Source organism: Cylas formicarius, unplaced genomic scaffold (assembly GCF_029955315.1).
Source record: "Cylas formicarius isolate icCylForm1 unplaced genomic scaffold, icCylForm1.1 PGA_scaffold_10__41_contigs__length_53128322, whole genome shotgun sequence".
Classification (NCBI taxonomy): Eukaryota; Metazoa; Arthropoda; class Insecta; order Coleoptera; family Brentidae; genus Cylas; species Cylas formicarius.
The window spans coordinates 33,339,453-33,358,207 of NW_026844214.1; the positions used below are offsets into that span (position 1 = coordinate 33,339,453).

The window sequence follows — 18,755 nt, forward strand, 5'->3', positions numbered from 1 at the left end:
AGGTCTGGGCACAAAAAAACTGAAACCTGTCTAGTTGACAAGCTGTCAGAGGCCATGTTGTTCTTTAGCTAGCGTTACTGGTTGCAAACAAGATTTGAAATAACTAGACATGTGCATTTTAAATGACTCATCCCCATAAATTTTTCTAACCGTCGCTTCCTATTTTCAGCATTGGCAGGCTAGGTTTCTTCAAGTGTAACTATTTTAGAAATTTTTAAAGATAATATTTGTTTGAACAACGCGCATGTGTGGTATTCGGAAACACCAGACTTACCCTATAGAAATTAACATTGATAATTGATTTATTGCTTACATCAAGCAACGAACCATTATTTAATTTTACATCGATCGATTGTACCTATCACTGATCATCATTGATTTGGACAAATGCTAGTTTTATTTATGTCAAACCATCCATTCAGGCCACCCGATTTGTAATCCTTGGATTTTCCACTCCATGACTCTATAGCAGAATTACTCTACTCTACACCTGTATATACAAACTCGCTAGAAAGTTAGATGCTGTGTAAGATTTACTAGTATAATGGCAACTATTATCATTGCATGCAGCAATTTCATACATACAACTTGTAATAAAACACTTATGGAGATATGAAAAATCTCATATTAGTGAGCTACCCTGTATATACGGACTGTATTTATCAAAAGATGACTAACGAATATAACGTAGATTTATCCTGCTGCCCTATGCATGACGGAATAGAATCTGATTTTAGACAGCATACACGAAATTTGTTGATTGTGAGGTTGTGCTCCAATTATTATATGAAAATATTGTTTTAAAACTCGGTGCATGAAAGCCTTTAAAAGTAAGAATATAAAATATCTACAAGGTACTACACAGTACCCCAAATAAATTCTGAAATAACTTTCTGGTTAGAATTGTGGAATAAAACGGATATTCAGATGTTAAGCTAATTATCCACGATTTATATGAAGGTCTTTAAACACCAGATATGTTTACAAAGCTTTTCCCGAGGATGGCTAAACTTGAACTCTGAAAACTAGATGTTTATCCTGGAAGCTGGAAGGCCTGACAGCCAATAACAAAATGTAATATAATCAATTCTACAATATGTGTAACAATCACCTTAACGGGGCTAATATTAAGAAATATTAATCTGTCTTATCAAAAAGAGTCAAGTTTAATAGAAAAAAATTTATTAGTCATTTCTGGGTTACAAACGATATTTAACAAATTATGCTAATTTAAATCGATATGTGACGACGTAAACATTGAAGTAGTATATAATAATAAAGTATTATATCAACCAAATGAAAAAAAAAACTTTGTTGTATATCACTTTTATTTCATCTTCTATGATAGTGTTAATCATTTTATATTTTAAAAAATAATGGAAAATACTTAATGTAATACGTAGCCACATCTCAAACGTATTTTATTCTCCAATGTTGTTCTGATGCTAGACATTTCAAAAAATACTTGTTTCCATTACATATATTCATTTAGATAATTAAAACAACAAATTTGTTACGACGTTCCATAGACTCAGTCAATAATTTGAACTCTTTGAAAATACATTTTCATTAAACCACTGGGGCACCTCCGTAACATCGATCACCGTTATACCGGTAGATATAGTTTGTTTTCAGCAGGTTTTTTTTATTAATTCCTCACCGACAAATCTTTCTCTGGGAAAGTAATATCATGCGTACTTAAAGATTCCCCTTAAATGCTATTTTTACAGATATATGTACACTTAAATAGATAGCCAGTATTGGGATATATTTACATGGTCAGGTCCCATTTACCTCATTAGCCTCAAGGTCCGACTAATGTGATAAAAATGCTGAGTAGAACCACCGAAAATGGGTATTTTAGACGGAGTTGTCCGCCGTGTTGCATGGCAGCAGGATGTTCACCTGAAAATAATAAGCCCAATCAAGTTCACATGTATCACCGGAACAAAAACTAAATTGAAAACACTATGCTAAAATCGTATGCAAAAGCATAAAATAGAGTTGTCAACTATACAATTAATGTAAAATGAAAAATGGAGTTTTGTTTGAGGAGAACGAATGAACTACAAAATATTTGTATTGTAAAATACAGTTCATTTTTACTATTTAAATAACTCCTCTACTAACTACTAACTACCTATGTAGTTTATCTTTTCTATTGAAAACCGGTATCTAATAATATTATATTAATGTTGTGATCCTGAAGAATATTACAACAATTTTCATAAAGATTTTACATTAAAAAGTTTATATCGATAGATTCAAATCTAATTAATGTTTGGCCAAATTTACCTTTAATCAATTATATTTTTATAGGTGGGGCTGAGTTAAGATTTATTCTCATTAGCCGCTATTAATTGTGTTTCCGACTTGTATAGTTGTTGTTTTAGTTGAAAAATTATAAAAACTTATATATAAAATTATATTATAAAATAATGGCTAAGAAAAGACATACCCATTATATTTTATTCATTTTGTGTCATTTAATTGACATGTACATACATATACAAATTTCAAAATTCAAATTTCAAAAATATGAACAAATATTTTGACATAAAAACGATTTTCTTATAAATTCGGGTGTTACAAAAACTTCTAAATTTTTTTGTGTACGTTTGTCCAAAAATTTAATAAACCTATTTCAATGTTTATTGAGCCAATACTGCAATAGAGCAATACTGGATAGTAATGTTTATTGGTTGATACTGTACTTTTTGCACAACCGTTAGTTATTGAATATATTTTCGGAAATCAGTACGAATACATTCAGTGAGTGACCTGTGACGTGACAATCAGAATTGCCAAACGGAATTACAATATACCGAAAACATCACATAACTCTCAGACCTGTTATTAAAGTACCGAAAATTTTCGAAGTGGTCTTAAAGCGATACTTTCCGTACTTTTGTTAGTGCATATGGATATTTTAGAGTAGGGAGTACAAAAGGAAAACAGAATTCCACTTACACGAAAATCTCCCAAACTAGGTAAATATTTTGATTTGATTAATTTTCTTAAATACGGATCTGGTTTTTATAACCATTTATGGAAAACTGTAGAACGATATAGTTTTGGCTAGTTTAAAACCATACATTACGAATTTTATAAACTCCTGTAGTAGCAAAGGTCAACCAACTGCCGAAGAAGAATAAAGCAGAAGAACGCAATGATTCGCGACCTGTTAGTATCCCTTCTGGCGCGAATATTTAGACAGGTACCAGATTCTACCAGGGCATTAGTCTGAATTTAGACCGGGATTGAGTTGTACAACGGCGTTAGCAACTGTAACAGGCGAAATATTTCAAGCAACTGTTGAGGGGAAGAACACCGCACTGATTTTACTGAATTATTAGAAAGCGCGTGACACTCTGAGTTACCAACTTCTTACAATTTTAAATTATACAGGATTTTCCACGGAGTCAATTGCGTTAATGGAGAGTTACTTAGTTAAGGTAGATTTCAGTTCGTCGAAACTGCGCAGGTTCGGTCTCAGCGGAAACAAATTAAGAAGGGGCAATTTTAGCGCCGCTGATTTTCCCCTTGTATACTTGCAATATGACAACATGTTTACGCCATTGCCAGAGTCATCAATACGTGGATGACAGCAAGATTTCGTAATGTTTTTATTTTAACGAGTGAAAAGAGGCTAAAAATATAATTGAGGGCGATCTGCAGCGACTGGTGTTATTCTCAGAAAGACATAATTTCATGATTAGTCTCACCAAATCCACTGTTCATTTTTTCGGTAGGGGCAATCAGACTCTCAATAACACAATGAACCTGCCAATCGCGGGAGACTCCCTGCCAGTTTCTGAATGTGCTAGAGACCTGAGACTCATGCTGGACACTGACCTAAAATTTGTTTGTTTTAAACCATTTCAATTTTTCAGATGTAGTTTATGTAGTCCATGTTTGGATCAGAACGATAAAAAGAGAATCCAGAAAGTTTAAAAATCCTGTTTGAGATTCGTTTATGGCATCAGAAAATCCCTTCATATCTCGCATAAGTTAAGGGATGCAGGGTGGCTTGACATGGAACATAAGGTGGAACGCCTCAGTATTTGTCGAATCGTATCAAATATAGCTAGGAGATTTCGAGGTCTTATAATCCCACCACAACACTCTACTACATTGTTTAGAAGAAGCTTCTCTTACAACGTGTGTAGCCTGTACAATGAACTTCCCCTAATACTAAAAAAACTAAACAAACAAAGATTTAAAAGGCAACTAAAGGAACTACTGCTTAATGAAAAATAGATTCCCGTACCTCATTCTAATTGATCCTTCTTTTAATAATTAAACTCTTTAATTTTCTTGTAAAAAAATCTCTCCCCTGTTATATTAAGTTTTTTAGTTTTTAAGTTACGAGATTTAGGGGTCTGGAACTTGGATCATTTTAATGTGTTGCTTTACCTTTGAAGAAGCAAATAAATGTATTATCATTATTATTATTTAAAAAAATGGAACTCCTTATTTAACAAATTGAAATTGTTAATAGTTTCTTGGAAACAAAACGTCGTAGGTAAAATCTATGCATACGATATTTGTAGAGCGAAAGAAAATCCTATTTTCCTTTTTCTACATTCAACCGATTTCTATTTACAGACGACGACAGAAATTTAGGAACAGCGACAAGAAATTTTTAACAAGCGTCTAGTTTGCCTAGTTTGGACCTGATATAAGACATTTGAAAAAAGAAAAATTGGGACACCATGTGTGCAACGTCAAATAAGGCAAACAAAATAGCTTGCTTTGTTTGCCAGTTAATTAAATTAATCACGATATGGAAGTCAACCGAGCGGCTACAAAATATTTCTACTGGAAAATTTTATAATCGATCCACGAAATTCACTAGGTCTGCACATCGAATCGAACCTCGCATTCGACAGAATTCTTGCTCCCTTTGCTAATATTTTTATAATTTTATAAAATTTAAACATAACCTATTCAATGTGTTTAAAAAGACCTAGAATGTGCTTATTTGGTTTCATAGGTCTCAAACTATGTATTCGACAAGTATTGAATATCCGTATATAAATCATTAAATTTCACTATCGACGTCAGTAAACTTAAAAGTAAAAGTAAAAAATTCAACGCTCGTGAGAGGAAAGATGAAAAAGAGAGTTCGCTTTCAAACAATAATAAAAAGAGTCTGACGTCGTATCAGAAGAAAGGACCAACTTAAAACTAACCAAAACTAACCAAAACTATTTCCTACTAATAAAAATCAAAATATAAAAAAAGAAAAGTCAATTATAAGACAAAATTATATTTATAGAACTTCGATTGACACAGTTTTGTTTTAATTCTGTTTCAAAGAGATGGTGGTGTAAAGAAATAAACTATTGTTGACAATATTGCAATAAATATGCCCACACTTTAGATTGCGGTTATGAATTTTTGTTGTTATTGTTGTTTTGTCAACAAGATACGACATTTCTTTTTAAGGATATCACAAAGAAGAAGGCTGCTGAATGTTTTGCAGATTTGATTCTCAAAAGACCAACCCTACGTCCGGCACACAGAGAGGCGGGCAACGCCACCAATGCACCTAGGCGGCTAATAGGGAAATGGCAAAAAAAATGAAATGTCGAAACTTAAGAATGCATTACCCCAAGAGGGTACGCCGAATCGGAATGGTTTGTTGGAAATTGTTGGCTGAAAAGTCCACTAATGCACAGTCTGAAAAAGCTGTTGTCCAAACACGAAGACGAGCTAGCAAAAAACGCCAGTAAAATGTTCCAAAGCCAGTGTGAAAATTGTAAACTGGAAGCAAAGAAATGTGCTAGATGGCAAGAACTTGTCCAAAGCTACTGCTTTGGCAACTATCAAAAAATAACGGAGGAAGAGTGGAAAGCCGAAATCGTCCCAAGAGCCCTAAGTAAGAAAGACCCAATCTGGGAAGCACCCCTAGATTGTCACGTCATCATACCCTGCAACGAATCAATCGACAGCGACGACCGGGAAATAAGCAAGGCGATAACCACTCTTGGCTGTAAGAGTGACATTCTAAAACGGAAGAAATCTGCAGGAGAACTGACACAAATGCATCATAGTCTAGGGTTTTCCAACGAGAATGGCATGTTCAATAACAGCACACCATCTATTACCCAATAATCACAGGGTTTCATCTCTAGAATCACCTAATATATTTTCGGCGACTATGGAGTAGAAATCTTAAAATACCAGGGAACCCGCAGAAACGCTACGTACGCTACAACAGCAAGAGCTGAAACTGGGCGTAAATCCCAAGGACCAAAACAGGAGGCCATTCTCATTAAAAGGAATGATACTAAATATAATGAATTTCTAAAAGCGATCAAAAGCTCACTGAACCCCAATGAACTGGGAGTAGTAGTACGCAGGGTAAGAGAAACCAAAAAGAGGGATCTACTACTTATTCAGGTATCGGGACTTTTCTATCTCGATGGCCTCTAGTATAATCCTAGTCTTAAAATCAGGAATATTAGCTATTTGTTTGCAAGTACCGAAATCAATTTTATGGCCTGTCTGATGTTGGTGCTGAAACAAAGCAGATGTTGTTTGTTTGTTTCTTATGGCTAAACGATGTTCCTCGAGCCTGGCTGAAATCCTTCTGTTGGTCTGTCCCACATACGTCAGGCTGAAGAAAGTTATTCCGAGGGAAAAATCGAGTCGTTGCCCAAAATTCTACTGGCTCCCAAAGATCCATAAGGACGGGGTTCCCCTGCGTCTAATCGTAAGCGCCTTTAACTCACCATTATGCAAGCTGGAAAAACATCTGGCCAGTGCACTTCAGCCCATAGTGGAAAAGGCAGATTCCTATATTAAAAACTCAGAACATTTCTCTCAGATTTTAGGTTCTCTCAGGATGGACAAGGACGACATTATGGCAAGTTTCAATGTCAAATTCCTCTACCCGAGCATTCCAGTAGAAGAGGCACTCTTGCTTATAGAAGAAAACGAAGATCTTCCGCCATACATAATAGATCTGTCAAGACATTGCCTGAAAAACGCTTACTTTATGTACAACGGGAAAATTTACCGACAAATAGATGGAGCAGCAATGGGATCATCTCTCTCACCTGTGATTGCCAACCTCTTCATGATTTACTTCGAAAAGAAAGCAATAGAGAAGGCAAATCTGAAGCCAAAACTATGGACAAGATACGTTGATGACGTATTTGTTGTATTTGGCAAGGAGGAGCTTTTGAAATTCCTAGATCATCTGAATTCCATTCACCCAAGGATTCAATTTACAATAGAACTTGAAGAGGATAACAGTTTGCCCTGTTTAGATGTGCACATCACAAGGACCGAAGATGGACATTTGGAACACACTGTCTATAGAAAACCAACACACACTAATAAATATCTGAACGCTAAATCTCATCACCACCCATCACAGATACAGGCAGTGGCAAATACATTAATTGCTCGGTCCTTCAAGCTCACTAACGAGAGGAACAAAGATGAAGAACTGAAAAAATTTAGTACCTGTCTTCGACAAAACGGATACCAAAGGCGCATCATCAGCAATGCAATCGGTAAACAACAACAGCCGCAGCAGAGAGTGCAGGACGAGACCCAACGAAGATCGATCGCCGTCCTGCCATACATCAAAGGGGTTACTGACAAAATCCGCCGAATATTACGGAAACACGACATATCAACGGCATACAAACCTGATCATACCATCGGAGCAATATTAAGAAACCCAAAACAAAAAACTACTCTGGAAAACCAAGGAGTATACAATGTAGCATGCGAATCGTGCAGCCTGACGTATGTGGGACAGACCAACAGAAGGATTTCAGCCAGGCTCGAGGAACATCGTTTAGCCATAAGAAACAAACAAACAACATCTACTTTGTTTCAGCACCAACATCACACAGGCCATAAAATTGATTTCGGTACTTGCAAATAAATAGCTAATATTCCTGATTTTAAGACTAGGATTATACGAGAGGCCATATATATATATATATATATATATATATATATATATATATATATATATATATATATATATATATATATATATATATATATATATATATATATATACATTTATTTATTTCTTTCGCCAAAATCTCACTCATAGATGTCAAAAGATTGACATATTTTTGAATTTGATTTGATTATTTGAAAATCTGTAAACTTTTTTTCTAAAGTAAAAGCCACCTCAGTTTGATCCCCATTTTAAAATTCAATGGTTCCCGTTATTATTGTGAATTGTGAATAAGAAAATACTAAGAAGAGAATTAATTCTAAAATTGTTTACATAGTTTTGAACAATAAAGTAGACGTTAGCCAAATTGCGTGATTGTAAGAGACAGCCGCCATTATATGGCATTGGTGTGTTTCCGCGTACTAACTCTCGCTCTCCTGCTCTCTTCGAATTTCCTTACAGACGGGAAAGTTTCTACATCCATTGTTGGCGTCCTTAATACAATTGTCTCTGCCCGTTCCAGCTGCATTATATTTCGGGGGATTAACCTATACGAGGGCGATCTTTTATATAAGCTATAAGCTACCAACAAATATGACTTTGTTGTTTCTTAAAATATTCATCCTGATGATCAATACGCTTTTGCATTCGATAAACCCAATCATCAAAACACTTTTCCTACATTGATTCGGACACCTCCAAAACATGCTTCCAAAAATCGTTGCCCACGTAAATTATTCTTAATGCAAGGGAACAAAAAGAAGTCATTAGGTGCTAAATTAGGACTATATGGTGGATGGCTCATCAAATCAATGTTTTTAATGCTCAAAAAGTTGTTTGAACTGATCGGTGCGACCTAGGGTTGTCGTCGTCGTGAAGAGTGATTCGTATTCGGCGGTTGGTTTTTCTAATTTCTTTGAAGATTTTCGGGAAACAAATGCTTGTGTACCATTCAGAATTGACTGTTTTACCTATCACGACAGTTTCAACGTGGCCAGTATTCCTCCAAAAACAGGCTACCATTTGTATCGAGGTGCTTCGCGCACAAACAACTTTTGTAGGCTTTGTCCCATTCTGAAAGACCCATACAATCGACTGCTGCGTACTTTCAGGTTCATATGCATAGATCCATTATTCATCACCTGTCACGATATCATTGGAGGCACCGCGATCGTATTTTTTTAATATTCCCTTCGACCAACCAACACGAGCCTTTTTTTGAGCTGATGGCAAATTGTGTGGAATCCAACGCGAACAAACTTTTTTAGTGGCCAAATATTTATGCACTAATACCCAATGATACCTCAATCTTATGGTCACATGAGGATCCTGCAAAATCAATTTCCGCACTGCATCAATGTTTTCTTGGACAACCACCGATTTTGGACGACTTTCACGAAATTCACTACGACCACGACGGAAGTCTGAAAACCAGCTATAAATAGTAGTCCTCGATTGTGCTTCAATTTCAAAAGTCGAATTAAGTTCATCGACACATTGTTGTTGAGTTAGTCCACGTCTAAAGTTGTAAAAAAATATTGCAAGAAAATGCTCGCGATTAAGTTCCATTTTTAACCGTCACAATTTTTTTAATCTATCACAAAAAAGCACAAACAACACTCTTTTGCCAAAACCTAACCGAGTAAACCTAACCCGAAAACGTCAAACTTCCTATAAATATGTTAGTCGCCAGATGGGCGGACTAGTTTAAGAAAATCCCGAAATATAAAAGGCAGCCCTCGTATATGGTAACCTAATATATTGTAAACTAGCCAATCAATTGTCATTTAACTTATGTATAACAATTAATATTTAAAAGTACACCTTAAAGCAATACATAACGAGTTTAGCAACCAATATAATTTTTGCAATTATTATTATGTTTCGAATTGTTGTCTTTATTTTTGCCTTTTTAAAAATGTGGTATCGGAGTTGTCAAGGTCTGTAAAGAAGTCTGAAGCAACAGGCAAAAATACTCTTATTTTATGAAAACAATATTTCAATTTCATGTAATACTTTTACTGTTTTTTTTTATTTTGTAATATAAAATAATTGGGGCTGACTTGATCTATATTATATTATCTAGTTCATTTGATTGGATATAGAGAGGCTATTCCCACGATTTTACATATCTATACAACCTATATTTCTAGAACTGACAAGAATACAATTAAAGATTTGATCCTATATATTCGGAAAAGGAATAGTATATTAATAAACATAACAAACTAACAGTAAAAACAATTAAGTAACCTAGAGAAAGAGAAAAATAATATATGTATAATTCAAACATAAAATCGAGCTTGCTAGGTCACCATGAAATAAATAAAAACGAATGTAATCCGAACAAAATAAATTAAATAAAATTTTATTTGATGCTTGGGTGATCATAGATCTTAAAATTTATTTGATATATTTCAAGTTTTACTTCCGTCATCAACATCGCAGTATTGGTTTTTGGTTTTTCTAGGGTACGAAATCCACTTTCCTTAGTGGGCTCTAGTATCCTTGGCAGTGATTTCCGCGCATATTGACAATCAGGATTTAATTTCTAGGTGGCTATTTTCCATGACATCTCTACACATTGTAATTGTGTGTACCGGGTGTTCTTTGTATTATGGCCTATTTCTCAGAGATTAAGGCAAAAATAAACAAACGTTTTTTGGTTTAAATCAAACATGTGCAAATAGTCCTAAACTTTACAATAAATGCAACACAAAAGTAACTTTTAATTTATTATATCCTCGCATGCAAGGTCTTCGATCTCCTCTAAGGATGGATGAGTTGAATTGTTCCTATATTATGGTATGAATGTGTGAAAGTGTTTGTAGTTCAGTGTAACTACAAATATTTATTGCAGTTTATCGTTATTTGTATACCAAGGAAAATTTTAAAACCATAAGTTTCATAATTAATTAGTAATTAAAAAGGGTGATTTTAATAGAATTATAAAACAAAATGAAATAAGCGAAGCAGAAAAATTATTAAACAATTAACAAACATAATAAACAAGTATATACATATTAGAAAAAGACAGCAGTTTAAGTAGACGAGAAATTATAATTTCAAAAAAGATTAGAAGAATTTATACTCCGAATGCGAAAATCTCAAATAAAACAAGTATCATATTAAAGCCTCGAGTTAATGTTTTAAAAGATTAAAACAAAAATTAATTGAACCAACATTATTAGTAAGATATACTGTAATTTCGAATCGCCCTATTAATGATTAAGGTTTCTACGCTCTAGGGGATATTTTATCCCGCCAATATCTATTAAACTGAAACCTTCGTCCATATTGCCAATTTGAAAAAGAACAGGCCGCTTAAAAGCGTTTAATGTTTCAAGATATTTCAAAAATTTTAATAGTGAATAGTGAATTCTATTAACCAAAATGATATTCGAAAACAAATTTCTTCAGACATACCAATTCTATCACTTGTTAAATCGCATTTTGCTTGCCATACACTGCTGTCGGCGATAACATTATATCATATCTTTATTACTTCGAACGAAGCCTTAAAAGCAAAAAATGTGATCCCACGAGTCTGTTAAAATATCCGCGAGTAGATAAGAAGTCTTACCAGGAGGACAATATTATTCGCTCTCTTAAAAAAATACAGGAGATTAGATCAAAAGGTGTGTGATTTTTAAAAAATACTTTTAAGTCCCGAAACCTTCGAACGCCATCTTTCGGATAATAACGTTTTTTATTGTTGTCTCACAAAATGCGAAAAAGTCCGGTAGGTAAGTTTGACCGGTCAATATCTTGAGACTACCAAACAGATCGTTCCAAAAATTTGAAAGTGCATTTGTATTTCATTTAAAGCACACTCAAGCTGAATGTTGCCAACTAAGTAATTTTTTAGTTTTTTTTTGGAAATATAAATATTCTAATTAAAAATATTAAATAATTTATTACTTTATCTAATGCTGAGGGTTACCTACCTGTACACATATAAAAGTAAAAAGCCTGTATATACTAATTGATTCATTACTAATTGCGAATATTTCTATTGTAGAATAATGGGCTGCATAATATTAACATTTAACCAAAACCAAAACCAAAATCAAAATCTTTTTTTATTATACGTTCCTGTTTTTAACATTTTTTCTAAGTGATTTGGGTTAAATTCTAAAATTTTTAGCTTAGGATTCAACAGTCTCAAATTATTAATGAATCACCCTGAATAATAAACATTTATGTTATCGCACGCAATTGCTTCCGCTTGCTTGTAGCGCTCTTTCGATAGCGACGTCGCGTCGTTTAAAGAATGTGTCAACTTTGTCCTAAATGAGTTACGACCTACTGACATACACAGAACTTAATGACAGTAGTCAGTGATTTATCGGTCCTGTTTCTATTTCCTAGTTTTTGGAATCCGTTCATAAAAGGTTCAGGGCAGAAAAGAAAATTCTATTAGAACAGGCTTATAGCCATTTTTCTTCGGTGTTATTTAATCATACGTAGCATTCCTTTTGTTGGAATATGACGAAACACGACTATTAATTTAAAATTGACGGACAGTGATAAACTTTTCACATAATTTCGATTCTTTACTGGCTTCTGGCAGCCGAACGGCGAGTGTGTTAAATTCATAGCTTTTATAGCCAGCTGCGGAGTATTACGTCGTATATCCGTACACCTATAAAACATACACAGTTTTTCATAGATTTCAGAAGAACATGCAGGAAATTATATGTCCAAACTATATGAGAATGAGCATTTCCACGTTAGAAAAAGTGATTTTCAGCTAGGATTGATTGATTATCTTCTCAAGAAAATGGAATTTTTTAATGATTTTACTCTTTCTAAAAAGTAAAAGTAAATCAAATAAACAAAAACACCATTTACAAACACCCTAACAAAAGCGAATATATTAATGATAGCCTACAAAGTAAACAGTTCCAAGAGGAAGGAGTAAATACTATGTACAAAACATCACACTCATTTAGTTTCAACTAAAGGTTAGTCACAAGTAAAAAAATAGTATATTATGCAGCAAGTGCCGTAAACGGCATTTGACTCACGAGATTTGTAATAAACGAGTGAGTAATAAACGAGTGAGTTAAAAAGTTTACCGAACGTGTTGCATACTATACTTTTTCTATGACAGTTAGTTTTTGGGTACATTTTCGCAAAACAACACGAATACATTCACTGACATGACCGTCAGAATTGACAAACGTCAAAATTCAAAGCGTGGGAAATATCTCCGAAAACATCCGATTGCTCCCAAATCCGTGCGGTAAAATCCCGGAAATGTCCGAAGTGGCCCGGATTCATGGGAAAGGAAACTGACGTGGTAAAGTGACGCTTCCCGCAAGTTAAATCGGTGGGTAATTAGGTATTTTACAAACGGTTTGATTCCGTCTCCATTTTTGTATCTAGCGCTTAAATTTGTCGCTAAACATTTTGGCAAAACAAAAATTTCATTCCTATTTATTGTTATTTGTTCCATTGTCTATATTTCAAATTATATCTCAACGTATCTCCCGACCGTTATCTAGAAAATACCTAAATTCTTAAAACACCGTACTTAATATAGTCTTAATTTAGTCCTGCCTACATCGGGTGTGGTTGCTGATGGTTGATGTATGTGTGATATTTTTGGTGGTGGTCCTTGTTACCTGTAGCTAGTGGTATCCATAGCCTGTTTACGTCAACTGATGGTTTGCTGAACACCTCTTTTTTTTTTCTTAACAAAAACTGCTTCGTGAATTCAATTTCCTCTTGTACCAGTATTGCTCTGTAATTGCATCTGATGGAAGGATTCAGTGTTGTTTCTCCCATGATTGCGGTACAATTAAAAACTTTGTTGTTTGGCTTCGCTGTACATTATTCCGGTGCTCTTTAATACGAATTTCCAAAGTCTACAGGTTTCCCCAATGTGCACCTCTCAGCATTGACACGGGTGCACACATAACTATATTTAAGCTCGCAGTTTTAAGAATTTTATCATTATTGTCTTGAAACATGACACCCGACGGGTTGAGATATAATTTAAAATAAAGGTAATAAAAGTCCAAACAAATAGTTTCAACAACTCTTTTTAAAAAACATCAATGTCAATGTTAGTTAAAAGTTGGTACACGACGATTATTGCTAACAAGCGGGAAACAAAAGGCGATTTCATATCATATATTATGAGATTTATCTTCTAGTGAATCAATAAGGATTCCAACAATCTATTTTCATTGTAAGAAAATGTTATAATCCGTATCTCAAAAGTTTGGAAAATCCACTGAAGTTTCTTCTTAAAATGGTCCTCAATAATCACCCCCTTGATATTAGATAATAATTAATAATATATTCTGCTTAATAAACAAATACAATCAAATTTTATTTGAGTGCGCAAAAATAACCGCATAAATTTATCAAACAAAAAAAAGTTACCGAAAAATGTTATGAACTTACCGTTAAGCACGTGAACTATCAGAGCCTTGGGATTGGCATTGGATGGGTGGCACGTGTACCGCCCTGAATCCTTTTCATTTGCACGTTGAATTAGCAAGTAAGATACTGTGACGTCACCTTTTTCGGTGATAACGGAAACGCCACCTCTAGGCGAATCGTAGTTGATTTCCTGAAACAGCAACCCTTTAGCTAACATTTTATTTGCAAAAAAAGTGGGTTTTATAAGATTCAAGCCATACCTATATAAAAATCAATTTATATTACTATTATGTTATTTATGGACGTACTTAATTATCACAAAAAAAATTGAAATAGTTTTTAACTTGAAGACCCGATTGTTCCCATTTAAGAAAAGAAAGTGACGTGCTGCGAATTTTTGGCACTACCCCGTATAATGAAAGTATTTTTATAATAGATGTATATCAAACATCGAAGGAGTTTTATGAACGACATTTTCGTATATTTTATCCTCATATATTTTTACAAAACACTCACGTTTTAAAGTGATACTTTGCGCACGCCGAATTCATGCATAACTGGGTATTTCAGTGCAGAAAGTAGAAAAAATCGTTTTATAAATACTACTCGGTTCAGGCGTACGTAAACCTGCGGCCCATCTTTGTTGCTCCACGCTATATCTACTGCGGTGTTCGACGTAGCAACTTGCCGTTGACAACATCCATTTAATTATATCCGGACCCCGACATGCATTAAAACCGGGAATTAAAACTTGATTTTCCATGTTCCATTGTGTTATTTTTTGTACTAATTGCCTGTGGACACGCTATACAAAGTTGGGCGAGTTTCTAAATACTGCGTTGTGTACTATATATGTATGTGCCTAATATACCAAATGGAAACATAAAAAATATCCAAAAATACCATCAACAAACGCTACAAAGATTTGCCCGTTCTATTGAAACCGTTATGGCGTAAAAAAGAAAGAGAAATAGACATATTATCCTAATATATTTCCCAAACCTTATTTCATTTCTTTTCCTGCATTCGAATACAACAAAATAGTCCCATATTACTGATAAAGTCACAACGCCTTGTGAAATTTTTACGTTTTCCGCAGGAACAACGCCAAAAAATAAATTCCGGATTTTCATGTTGGGAACCGTTACTTTTATTGGATGTGTGATAACACTCAAATAAAGAAAGCTGGAAAAAGGCGGTTTTATGAAAATTATTCCATCAAGAGTAAATGGCTCGTATCAGATAATTTACAACCATTTTTTCAAATATAGTTTCACAAAAACGTAATGGATACAATTATTTAAATTTTAGTTTTAATGACTGCAACCGCTCATTTCTCTCTTGGTGTTTGGAGTGATATTAAAATCACCACCATAGAACAATAATATTTCTAATAAAACAGAAAATCATTTTATGGTCGTAAATTTCCAGTTTGTTGAGCCAAAATAGAACTATCATTCGTAATACTACTATATTTTCCAATTAGGGACGTCGTTGGTATGTCTCAAGAATTAATAGAGAAAAATCCGTTGTTGACTGACATTCACCAAGTAATAAAACCTACAAATTTTAAGTTCTTATTGTTACTCATATAAGAGACTGACTGATTCGTTAAGTATTTCATATTCGCTTTTGCTTTGATTCAGAGTCTTTAATAAAGTGTATTCAACTATCTTTTGACCTGTCTTCGCTTTTATATAGCTTCACCTCAGTTAACTGACGATTTTCTATGCTAATTTAAACAATTAAATATTAGACCTGTCCCTGTACCCTAAAATTCCATAAACTGAAACACTATAAAAACTAGGAAAGCGCTGAAAAGTCACCAAAAATAAAACATAGATTTCATTTTAATAATTTAAGGAATAAGTCAAAATTTCTAACTTAAGTCGGATTTTCTAAACAGTAAGTCAGAATTTCTGAAAAATAAGGCAAAATTTATCAGTTTAGTCTGAATTTTTGAGACATTACTAAAAATTTCTGTAAAATAAGTCAGAACTCCCGAAAAACATGTTAGAATCTTTAAACTGAAATTTTTCGTTACATCTCGTAACGTGGAAACATCAGATATACAGGGTGATTCGTAAAAAATAGGCAATCTCTATACTAGACACCAGAGTATGCAATTCCAAAACTTAATTATAATTTTTTTTATTACTATTTCCTAAAAGGTTAATGTTAAATTTTGGTTTTTTATTGCTCCCCTGCCAATTTTTATTATTATATTATAAAAACTTTCTTAAATAATGAGAAAGTTTTAATCTTTCAACGCCTTGTATTTCCGAAACATTTGTATGAGATGTGTCGAGCACAATCATAATAATTTGACGCCCATTTTAGAGATCACTCAACCTTTATGATTCGCCCTGTATATCTGATGTTTCAATTGACACTGTCTGTTACGATAAACTTATGCCAGAAAGTTTGATTTGTTTTCTAGAAATTCTTACTTGTTTTTTTCAGAAATTTTGACCTATTTTTCAGAAATTCTAACTTAATTTTTAAAAATTCTAATTCAAGTTAAAAATTTTGACTGATTCCCCAAAAATTTGCCTTATTAAACTTAAACCTATTATTTTCAGCGCTTTCACAAGAAGCCACCATACACGTCCCACTATTTTTTAATGGAGCTGCGAAGTGAAGAAAATAGATCGGACCAATATCGCTAGAAAAAATTGGTTCCATTATGCTACAAAAGCAAAAATCACACCTAACAAACTGCTAACAACAAAAACAAACGCTTGTATCAAATTAGTTCGTCACAAAAAGGCAACGAAAAGCAACGCGACAAGGCGTAACTTTCTGAACTTCTGTTTGCCTCCGCTTTATTCTAACCGACGCCGACGCGACTTCGTCCTAATGTTTTGCCGCAGAACCAGGATTGACAAACATGAGAATGGTATCATTGCTCCATTTTGCTGCGAAGTATTTATGGACCTTAACGCCTCGAACATCATAAAAATAGCGAAAATCCTTGGAATAAACCGAGGTTGACTTTAACTGAATTGAAGATTTTTACGTGCCGTGTAACTTCGAAATCGGAAACTAATGTGATGTTTCCACAAAAGTACCCATATTTAAAACGTACCGATTTCTGAAAAGTGCGAAAGTAACCGAATCCACAAAAACACGTCTGTTTGATCAATTGGCAACTTTTAAACAACTATTAAATTAGGGGAGTTTTTCTCCTAGACTAAACCAACAAACCGGGTTATAAATTATTAAATGAACTTCTAATCAAGCTTCTTAAACTTTTCTGATGGAATGTAATATTCATTAATTGATAGCCACCAGGTGCGGAAGTTGGTATAAAGCTTTGCTAGATTAATGACAACTGAAAATCTAGGAGGAAGATAGCTTAGGTGATTATGGCTAGGAAAGAAGAAAGATTACGAAAATCGTGAAGGATATCTGAAGAAAACAATGTTGACTACGTCACATCAGAACTGCTTAAAATTTCACAGTATGTATGTATTAGATTTTTTAAAGAATTTTTTGACACACACAAACACACACCCAAGTTAGACCTGTTCTTTAATGTTAATTTACACATAATATTATTGAAACACTCACGATGGTATCCATTATATTCTACATATCTTCAATTCAAGATAAATTAGGCACCTTGCCAATCATAGAAGCACAGCTTATGGTGTGTAATGAGGTAAGATTATCGAGCATATTTGCAACGGTCTCTGACATGAAATTATCTTCTTAGAAAAGCAGATTGTTGAGAAACTGGAGCTTTGAAAAATCGGATGGTTGCAACAATAGGGCAGTATACATAACAATACCTTCTTTTACGATGGACCAGCAAGCGTAGTGTCATGTTCCATGCAAAATTAATTTTGGAGAATTTCAAGTCCTCAAAACGATTTTTTAATTTGTCAATTTCTGTAGGGTTAGATCATTGAATTGAATTGTATTGAATTGACCAGCAACATAATTTATTAGACATGATCTAAAATTGAATACGATATAAGTAATATTTAATTTGTTTCGCATCCTCTCCTGAAAACTATCTTTACCTTATCGTAAACTTTACGCCTGACGACCCATTCTCTTTTAAATAGCTCTATATATCATTGGTAGGACTAAAGTTAGATATTAATTAATTAATGTATTAAATAATCATTATAAGTAAATGTCCTAAAATTTTCAATATTCCTAGAATTCTAGAGATCTAGTTGTTCTAGTTAAAGTAAAAGTTACAAGTAAAAAGGATAACGTCATTGGGTAGAACATTTTGAGCATTTCATAAAAAAAGGAACGCTAAATAAAAGTTCTAAAACATTTACAAGTTCAGATGTCTCAGTCAATTTAAAGCCTAGAGCAAAGGCGGGCCCACCTGATTGGAAATATGAAAAATATCAGACATGTCAGGCAGGCAGATTATTTTTATTGTGAACCCAATCAATGATAAATA

At 33.8% G+C, this 18,755-nt stretch overlaps 1 long non-coding RNA gene across 1 annotated transcript; it reads right to left on the reverse strand.

The window, feature by feature from the left end:
• Nucleotides 1-1,169: 1,169 nt before the first annotated feature.
• On the reverse strand, nucleotides 1,170-15,004 carry LOC132698050 (uncharacterized). The gene is made up of 3 exons (XR_009618332.1): nucleotides 14,846-15,004; nucleotides 14,351-14,519; nucleotides 1,170-1,905 (listed from the first exon to the last, which is right to left on the reverse strand). It is a non-coding gene; the product is annotated as an uncharacterized LOC132698050 (long non-coding RNA).
• Nucleotides 15,005-18,755: the final 3,751 nt, after the last annotated feature.